Source organism: Perna viridis, chromosome 5 (assembly GCF_037379345.1).
Source record: "Perna viridis isolate PV_CMFRI_1.1 ecotype Kerala chromosome 5, ASM3737934v1, whole genome shotgun sequence".
Classification (NCBI taxonomy): Eukaryota; Metazoa; Mollusca; class Bivalvia; order Mytilida; family Mytilidae; genus Perna; species Perna viridis.
This window is the reverse complement of record NC_142449.1, coordinates 31,436,766-31,448,197: the sequence shown is the minus strand read 5'-3', so window position 1 is coordinate 31,448,197 and position 11,432 is coordinate 31,436,766.

The following is an 11,432-nucleotide window of genomic DNA, read 5'->3' as shown; positions in this document are numbered from 1 at the left end:
GCATATTTTGCCATCCTTTTTTTCACAATTGCAGAGCGGGTATCACTTGTAATTTCCTTTGTTTTTTATGCTTGAGCCTTTGTTTCAGAGGTTATCGTTAGCTTACATGTTATAATGTTTTCAAAGTTTTGTTTTATTTTGCGTTTCTTTAGCAGGACACAATATGCTCCTCTTAGACATAATAAAGCAAGCACACGCATAAAAAAAACGCATCTCTACAAATCTCTAAAACTGAAGCTCAAATGTAGATTAAAATAAAAAAAACATTAACTTTCTCCGAGTGAAATAGAAACGGACTAACATACATTCTGTGTCTTTCAGAGAAACGAGTTTATCTTACTTTAAGTTACTACATTTGTAAAAAATGTACAAATGTACTGAAGATCTGACTTTTATATTGACAACAACAAAAATCACTCAAGTGGCTGAAATGTACATTGCACCCCTACATCTGTATTAATTCCTTATTTAGATTTCGAGGGAACGATTTCATTTCATTTTATTTTGCTACAATAAATGTTAATTTTCCCTTGTAAATGCAACAATTAAGCTCTTGAAGAACATGAAATGTGAAACAAACTCTATATACTTTTCCTTATTTCTATGTTAAAATGAAACTTAAATTGTTAACATTTACCAAAAGTACAGTATCACTACTATTATACTATCCTTTTTACATTATTGAGAAATTCAATTTATGGGTCGTTACGGTGTGTGATCCTTCTGCACAATGACAATCGATTTTTTCAACGTGTCATAATTTTTTCCTCCTTCGACTACCCCAGACGTGAGCAACTCGGCGGGTGTTTCTAGAAAAACAGAGGACGATTACCCTACCGGTGCACCTGGTCCATACTCCCAGTTTTTAGTTTTAGTTTTGTTGAAGTCCTCACCATGCAGATCTAATTTTAATACCCCGCCCCAAATGATGTGGCGATGTATTATATAATAACCTCCGAATTAAAAGTTGCGTGCCCGTCTGTCTATCTGCCGTCCGACCGTCCCAGATGGTTTCTAGATGATAACTTGAGAACTGATCTATGATTTTATTCAAAATTGCATAGCTCAGTACCATTAAATACGGGAACCAAGTTTAATTTTCAGCAAAATTCAAAATGCACTTTTGAGATACATGTAGGCCATTTTGCATATTTTGCCATCCCTTTTTTCACAATTGCAGGGCGGGTATCACTTATAATTTCCTTTAATACCAGATTGTTTCATATATGCTTGAGTCGTTACGGTGTGTGATCCTTCTGCACAATGACAATCGATTTTTTCATTGTGTCATATTTTTTTCCCTCTTTCGACTACCCCAGACTTGACTTTTTATAAGCAACTCGGCGGGTGTTTCTCGAAAAGCAGAGGACGCTTACCCTACCGGTGCACCTGGGCCACGCTCCCAGTTTTTAGTGGAGTCCGAGCTGCACATTTATTTTTTGCCAAAATGTGCGTATCATTTTGGTTATTTTGTGTTCTTTGTTGTGTTTGTCTGTTTTCCCTGTCTGGTCTATGTCCCTGAATTTCAGCTAGAATCTTGATTACTTTTGAATTCGATGTTCCTATAGATGACATTTAAGATTAAATATTTTATTTAATTATATACTATTGTTGCATATTGTTGAAAAGACATACTGCAGTAAATCTTCGTGTGCCTTCTATGGCCTTACTTACTTCAAAAGTTGATAGAGTTATCTTTCGTTGGTCACAAAATAAGAGTTGTTTACATCCGAAAAATTAAGCGCCATTTACAAAAAAATCTTTTTTTCGAAATGAATATTATCTTGAATTATTGAAATAAAAAGATAACAAAACTCAAATCAAATTCTTTCTACTATGATTCAAATAATCCTAGATTCTATTCATTATGAAGTAAAAATGCTTTTTAAAGGTGGCCCTTAACTTTTTGTGGAGTTATTATGGTTATTAAATGAACAAAATTTACATCAAACCTATATACGAGATGAAGATGTCAGAAACACACCAAGATACAACTATTCCGTTCATACCTATCGATGTCTGCAATTTTCAGTCAGATGAGCAGCAGGTCGTCGGGGGAAGGGAAATGACATTACGATAACGCGACTTCCGAAGGTTATACTTGCATGTGTTTTAAAAAGCAGCGGACACTTATCCTATACCCATCCTGCACTTATTTTAGTTACTTTATGTTCTTTGTTGTGTTTTTCTGTTTTCCATGTCTGATGTTTGTCCCTGGATTACATTCTCTTCTCCCGGTAGAATCTTGATTCCATTGATCACTCTTTTACTCACATACATAAAATTTCTTTATGCGGTGATGCATGTATATCGGCTTTCAGTAAGAAAACTAAATGTAGTGAATGGACAAGGTCGGACATAATTACAACTTTTACACTGTGCTATTTTCCTTACATGTAGTTCAATACATTTATACGTTTTAACTGTACACCCTAAAGTTGAAAAAAAGTCTGAATGCAGTCACTGTACAAATGACTATGAGGACTGATGTGTTTTCTTAAATAAAAAGCTAAGAATGTAACATAAAATTCGTTGAATTATTTATACATTGATTCCATTATTTTTTAATCATGTAAATTAATATTTGATCAACTGTGATTTTCGAACCTAGGTATTTCCATGGTATATATATAAAAAAATGAGTCTGACAATTTGTCTTCATCGTCTGAATATAGCTGAAATATTGCTGCTCGGGCGTTAAAGTCCAACTATCAATCATTTGTCTTCATTTATGTCTCAGTACAGTATGTTCAGATATACCATGAACAGAATTGGATGTATTATTGAGTGAATTTCATGGTATCTTAATTTCTTTATTTTTTACCTTAATACATTAAAAGGGGATAGTTATGAGGTCTTATAAAACTAGTTTAACGCCACCGCAGATTTCATTCACTTGTCCACAGTCAGAGGATGTTGGTCATTAGTGTGTCTTTGTGTCCATATTTATTTTTAGTTTGATTTTGAAGAATTGTCATCGTTATGTTATCGTAGATTTTATTACTTTTTTCGTCGTGGCATTTCAGAGCTCACTTTAAGATGTTTTACACTTGTTGAAGACCTTTTGACATCTCTGAAAATATATACTCACCATATCGATCGATCCGTTCTTTTTTTCTCTTACATTATCATTGGAGCTCTTTCTTGGAAGTATTAATACAATATTATACATATGCTCATCACCAAACAAGCTCTTAACAAAACAATTATTCACCTGAATTGGGCAAATCAAAATTGTTACAAAATACACGCGAAGTTCGTGCGAATCGAAAGTTCACGTGATCTGCATGTGGACATTTCACATGAAGTTAATGTTAGGGTATTAGCTGGGTGAATTACATGTGAAAACCACATTAGTTTAACATGAAGTTCGCGTGCATGAATTTCAAGTGACGCTAGAATCACACATATTTCACATGAAAAGTTCAACAAAAACAAGAGCATATTGTTCTTACTTTAGAAATTTATGACTCAACTGAATTCTCGGGTAACTGTATGGCGTTTGTTTCTTGTTTTGTTTAGTTTTTATTTTTATTCTTGTTTTTCTTTTTATTTTAATTTTTATTTTTATTTTTGTTTTTGATCTGTCGATTTTATTTTGTTTTTCGTTGTTGTTTGTTTGGTTTTTTGGTTTTGTTTCATTTTTTGTTTATTTGTTCGTTTGTTTTTGTTTTGTTTCTTTCTTTCTTGTTTGTTTGTTTTGTTGTGTGTGTGTGTTTGTTTGTTTGTTGGTTGTCTCTTTCTTTGGCCCTTTTCACTGTTCTTCGATATGCAATTTTAGAATTTCAAATTACTCATATCAATTTGAAATTGAAGCATTTCGTTCGCATTATATGTCTCTGAATAATTAAAGTGCGAAGAAGGAAGTACATAAATGTATGATTCATGTCAACAGTGTTCCAGAATCCAGAAAAGTGATAATGATTTAATTATTTTTTCGTGTATAACCTGATAAAAAGAAGTCCTACGCAATTTTCTGTCAATTACATGCATTAAGCTTTCTTCTACATGTTATGTTTTTGATGGAATGTACCTACTCATAGAATTAAATCATGGAGCTTTTTCGCACTTATGTCGACAATATGACCCGAACAACTAAGTAAGTTATATCTTTTTTTTAAATGTTGCTTTAGGGTAGACTTATGTTAAGATCATATTCGGAGCTGCAGATGCTAATAAAGATAACTATTTCTCAAAGATACATGTAGTTAATTGGAATTTTAGACTAATGTGATATGGTTTTTTTTGGGAAGGGTATGTGTATGTGTGTGTCAGTTTTTTTGTTTGAATTTACTTTCGATTTTTGTTTCTTTTTTCCGTTTGTTCATTGCTGTGTACTCGTTCTTATGGCAAGCCAAAGGGGACAAAATGAGCATTTTCTAATATTAAAAAATGATTTTTTTAATATTACAAATTCATTTTCTAATATTACAAATTAGATTTCATATATCGCAAAATGATTTTTAATATTAAAAATTCAATTGAATTTCTAACATTTAAAAACGATTTTTTAATATAAGAAATTGATTTTCTGATGTTAAAAACGGATTTGTCGTATTCTGTTGCGATTTTTTAATATTAGAAAATCATTTTGTAATATTAAAAAATGTGACTGATTTTGCAATGTTGCAAAGGGATTGTTTAATATTACAAATTCATTTTCTAATATTACAAATTCAATTTGTAGTATTACAAAATGTGTGATATTTTATAATATTACTAAATCAGGAATTTATAATATTAGAAAATGAATTTTTAATATTACAAAATGAATTTCTAATATTAAAAAAAAAAGATTTTGTAATATTAAAAATTCATTTTCTAATATTACAAAATATTGATTTTGGTCCACTTTGGCTTGCCACTCGTTCTGTTCTTAAAGTTTTCTATAAAAATAGTTTGATATTTTTTTGAAGTTACATGTATTTCCAACCAACTTATTTTGCCTTGTTATCACGCTTGTTTACAATGCTATATGATTAACCGAGTTTCAATAATATTTACCAACAGCATATAAATGACCGAGTTTTTGTAGTTAGAAAACAAATGCAAATGCTTTGTTGTTTTTAAAAAATAATCAACAAAGTTTTGACAACATATTGACTTAAATTATAACCTAGTTTCTCGACAAGTCAGAGTTCGAAGTAGCTCACCAATCTCCCGCGCTAGGTCATTTCAAACCTTTACACCTCTGCCACGCCATTCCTAAAGACAGGAGGAAAGTAATCGTAAAACATTGTTTATTATTTATATTTTTAATTTGCAAGTCCATTTTTTTTTATTTCAGGAACCAAATAAATGAACAAATTGCGCAATATTAAATTATTCGTTAGTTTCGGGAAAAATAAGAGACAGCTACATTTTGGTTTAGAACCCTTATAATGGAAATAATCTGCGAAAAAAGTAATGATATATTTGTTTATCATATTTGAAGGCTAGATTTATGAAAGTATTGTCTAAACAATAGAATTTAGCATTCAGTTGTTCGAAGCAGGATTTTTTGGGGTATTACATTATGTACTTTGTTATTATGCGTTAAATCGCTAACCTACACTCGGATCAGTCGTTTACTTGTTCTCATCTCCGAAAATAACCATAGAGGTAATACCCTATGTTATTTTGCGGAGTGATATCAGGAAGCGGTTATAAGTCTTCACAGGAAATTGGTTCCATTGATCATCGTTTTTTTTTTCAATCTACTCTTTGTATAGAAAATGTTTGTATACTTTTTATTGGACGATATTTGAACAACAGCTCTGATGTATACAAATAAGGCTAGCTGCAAATTGATAACAAAAAGCGAACCATCTGCACGAACTGTATCGGAGTTTTCTTTCATAGCGATCGAAAGAAATTGCACACACAGAGGGTAATATTCACGATTTCAAAGCTATAGTTTTCCTTTCCTCGTTTGTCTACCCCGGACTTGACTTTATATGAGCAACTCGGCGGGTGTTTCTAGAAAAGCAGAGGACGCTTACCCTACCGGTGCACCTAGTCCATGCTTCCAGTTTTTAGTGGAGTCCGAGTTGCTCATTTACTTTTGTTACTTTGTATGTATGATTGTAGTTACGTCATGTTCTTTGTTGTGTATGTCTGTTTTCCATGTCTGGTCTTTGTCCCTGGATTACATTTTTTTGAATGCCGCTATAATAACCTTCAGTTGGTTCCCTTGATTACTCTTTTTCACTTCTTCCAAACTCAGTATTTTACCCCGCCCCTTATGCAAAATGGTACGGTACAATGGAAAGTACATCGCGGCTGGTCATGTCTCGATATTGATCGCAGGTCAAACTACTGTATAAAGGGTTATAACAGTTCAAAGTCTACCAGGCAATAGTCAATTGAAATAGTAGAGAGGAAAGTCATTATAGCACATGGCAATATCGAGGTAAAAATCAGAAAGTTGGAAACAACCGCAATAGTTATTTAGTTACACTATGCATTTCTTGTGAAAATGGTCGGTAAACTAAGTTTTGTAGCGCGCTTCGATCACACCAGCGTCAATGTTGGTTAATAATTTCAGTATATTACAATCTAAATGGGTAGCATATAATTGTCACCAGTCAAAATGATTAAAATCAGTTGTAAAAACAGTACAAAAATATGAACAAAAATTAGCGAAAATAAAATGAAATAAAATACAATTAATATGCAAGTAAAACGATGAGGATGCCAACTTCAAAATCTTGAACTTTATGGGGAAGACACGTCAAGATAAAAATGATAAGATAAAATTTTTGATATCATGAAAATCTATCCTCTATAATCTGTTTGTCAGAAACAGAATATTTCTCAATAAGAACTAGGTATCAGAAATAGTTTTTGGCAGCATATTAGACGTATTTTTTATTACCTTGGTCCAAACGCTGTTCTCACAGGCAACGATAGCGCATAGTGGCTACTGGCTCTGAAACTAAGAAACGTTGAACAAATCAGTTTTCATGGTGCAGATGGATACATTGTAACGATCGACGAGTTCATGATGACAACCATGAAACTTCTGTACTGATGTATTCAATCTTGAAGCAACATAACCCTGTTCCAGAAGCATAATTGTAAGAATTCTATCGCGATACAAAAAAGTCTGCATAGTTACGGCAAGCTCTGGCATAACGTATCAGTTGTGATATGAAAACTTTATACGCAGGTGTTGAAGCCACAGATGACAGACAAATGAGTAACATATATGCAGGGGAAGCTGGTACATTACTGCACAAGAAACTGCTCGTTAAACCCGCAGTGAAAGTCTAAACTGATGCAGAGGAAGTTGTGTCAGTAGGCTCTTTAATTTCTGTTTCTGGTGGACGAAAACAAAGCATAAGCTGGTTATAGCAGAGACAAGAACTTCTTTTGTTCATGTTTCAAGTGTTTTTTATAATCTCTGTCAAAATATAGAATATTAGGTTTTTGTCTAGTTAAATCAGTGAGTATGTCCCTAGACTTCGAACTGTTCACATGCATATACCGGGTGTAAATAAAGTTGTATATAGTGTACTGGGACTCTGTAATTATTGCATCTCATGCCGTAAACCCTCAATTATAGACTATGCGCATAAAGACTGTGTAACCCACTAATCTAAAAGGTTATACTTGTACAAAAATATTGCATTTTTATTTTGTTTAATTTTGTATTTTGACTTTTTTTATTGGATTTTGTTTGGTTTTGTATGTGTATGTGTTTTTTTTTTTATCTTTGCTTCCTGTTGCTTTGTTATTAAGTAGTAGTCTTTGTTAAAATCATGCAAATTCTGTAAAATATGATATACCTAAAAAAGGCTACATATTTTTATTATTTTTTTTTATATTAAGTTGATTTATGTTGCTCTTGGGAGATAATCAACATTGAAAATCTAATAGATTCTACTGTATTTGAGTGTCATTTACAGAGTTATCTCCCTTAATTTTGAAATCTACACTATATAATTTTTATTTCCTAAGAGCACGGGGTATAAGAAAAACCGACTGTCAATTTTTGTTTACTATGGCATTTCACACAAAATATCAAAAATAAAAATATGTAGGCTTTCACTCATGAATCACATTTTGCATGATTCTTAGCCGGAGTACTATTGAATTCTTTAATTTCTTATTTTTAACAATGCCATGCTTTCCTTATTTTTTATTTTTTTCGTATTTATGTGTTTCTTTAACTTTTTTGTTGTATATGAATTAAAATCGTTTGGTGTATATGTATTTGTAGCTACTATCTGTATTTGTATTTGCATCTATAGCTGCCGTTTGCATTAATTGAAATCACGGCATTGTGAATTTAGTGCACAGTAACCTGAGGTAAAGAAAAACGAAACTTTCTTTTAACCTGATTGGGGTATAAATGTGGTACATGTATAACTTGAACATTGGCATGTCCACATTTTTGTGCCATATGTAATTGATTCCTCCTTGCTGTCTTTCATGAGTATTTTTCGTTTAATCGCCTTTCAACCCGCGATTGTTTTACATTTCCAATGGTAAATTTAATATTCTCACATTGCTTAGTACCTACACATTTACCAATATTACTTCACTAATGCTATGTGAATTGTACAATGTATCATATCTTTATTTACTAAAACAGTACATTATTAACATTATAATGTGATCAGCTAAATTAAGTCAGTAGAAAAAGTACATTCAACTGCCTTTAATGGTGAAACATACATCGGTAAAATTAAGCTCATTGCGTGATTTGATGAATCATAAAAACTGAATAATCAGATTGACACGTATAGTCTGATGCCAAATGAAATTATCTAAAAATAAAAAAAAAACAAACGTGGGTGATAATATTCTTAAACGTTATGATTACTAATAGAACTAAATGCGTATGTGTGTATAGCGGCTTATATTGTCTATGCAATAAGCTGGTTAATAAAATGTCTTCAATGGAAGTACATATTTGTATAAAAAAATCATGCAGCAGTCCCTGAAAAGAAAGGCTATGTACAAAACATGGTCGCATAAATTCCCTACATGGAATGGATCATAATGATAAGAGCACACTGACCCATATTTTTATCTTCTCATATTGTTCTATTATGAAAGATCTTAACAACTCTTTGAAATCCTTGATATTTTTAAACACAGCAGCGAGTATCCTTCAGCTCGTATAAAAGTTCACATACTTTTTTTTCTCTGTTTCCACTTTCTGAATATCATATTCTTACACCTGCATTACCGATACTCTTTTCCCCATTTATATTCACTGTTACATGTACCCCATAGGTACAAGTATCACGATTTTCTTCTGTATTTAGTACAACTTACAAAAAAGCCATGTTTATAATTATATTTAGTTTCTGAATCCCAAATGTTCAAACCCCAATGCGGAGATTGTGATTCGATCCCTGACCGGTTCACAAAAAAACTAAATTGGTATAGTCACTGCTTCAACCCAAGGCACGTGGCACGTAAGAGTTAGAGCGACATCTGTTTGATTCGGATTCAGAATTAGGGGACGACAATTATTATAAGGGGGAGTGGGGAGCTGGTAGATTTTGAAAATAAATAACCTGACTCTGATTGTGTAGGAAATAAACGATCTCGCCCCATCATACCAGAAAATAAATAGTCTGACTTTGCAAATTGCTAGAAAAAATATTCTGACCTTTGCTAGCGAATTGAAAATAAATACTCTGATCTTGGCTAGTAAATTGAAAACAAATATTCTGACCTGCACAAAACCATTAAAAAATTTGACTCGCTACGCTCACCATACTTTCATGAATAAGAAAAGTGTACATGTTTTAATACTCCACAAATTGTATACAACACACTAATAGTCTCCAGTGGCAATATTAAATACAGTGGATTCCTCTTTATCGCATACCCAATTTGTCAGAAATTTTTTTTACAATTAACAGGAATATGCTATTATCAGGAATGTTGAATTTGGTATTGTGTAATGGTCTTATTCACCTATACATCTTCCTGTTCCTATAGCAACAACAAAGTAATAAAATTATATGGTTTTTTGACTAATTTTACTATAAAAACATTATATCTAACAGTTGAATTAGCTACACCTTTTAATTATGTAATTGTTAAAAATACATCGTTAAGGCCAGAAAGTGTCAATTTTGATAACAATTTGGAAAAACTAAGCGATAAACAGGGGTATCTGTTCAACAGACCTATGCAGTTAAGAGGAATTTTTAACATTGATAGAAGATATGGGAACTGATTTAGTTCTTGAAAATGCTATGGAATCAACAGAAATATGCAATAATCAGGTATGCAATTAAGTGGAATCCTCTGTATATATATATGACTTTACTGGGGTAACATGTAGTTGAATAATGCAATTGAAGATTTCTTTCATATACATGGATATGCGAATCTGTCCTCTAAAAAGTCCCACTGAATTTGGGACATATTTCAGGTCCAGGAATGCTACCTGTCTAATAAAGTAGAGACTATGCGTGTATTGTAGAGAATGAACTTCATGTAAAAATGCCTTTAATAATAAAATGAGAAGTAACACGCGATTTGATAGGGAATCAGAACCAACAGATTTTGGTAACCCGAATATGCATGCATATCTAAATTTTCATAGGAAAATAAATACTCTTTTATGAGTACAGAAAATAAATTATCTAGCCAAGGTCATGATGAAAATAAATAATCTGACATGCACCAGGATGAAAATAAAATTTTTGACCTGAAAAAAAAATTGCCAGCCCCCACCTAAGAATCTAATGGTCGCCCCCTTATGACATTACAATAAATTATAAAGCAGATTCTGCATTTCCGGCACTCATATACATCTTCTTAATGTCTTAAATAACAAAATAATTGATGACATTCTACTTGAAGGAGAAACTATACATACAAATATGAATATGAATAATGATTTTCGGCTACCTCACGTTCTTATCCCCCGTTTTTGACCGTGAACTACAGTAGCTGTTTTTCATCTTTTGAGCTAGACACTTACATGTACTCATCAAATTAAACGATTTTGAGCAATCTGTGTATATCTGACATGTGTGGAGAGTAGAATAATTTAATTTGAATCGATTTTGTGTCAACTGTCTGCAACATTTGAATGTTTTAAAACATATGATCTCTTCAAACACATTTAATTAATTCTCAGATGCAAAAGTTTGGTCATTATATCATCTTAATAACATGCATAATGAGTTGAATAAAACCAATAAAGACAATAATCTGGAACGCTTAGAGTGGTTTTTTATTCATATTTATGTCAATTGCCTGTTTATTGTCTGACATACTGAAACGAATATATTCGTAAATGTTATGCCGTCTTCAACCAATATAACGTAAAGAGTTCGTTTTAGAAAAATTTTTACTATGTACTTTGTATGTATTATTTTGGTTATGTTCTTTGTTGTGTGTGTTTGTCTCCCAAATCCCTGTCTTTGTCCCTTGATTACATTCTTTTGATGTCCGCTAAAATCTTGGTTTCATTG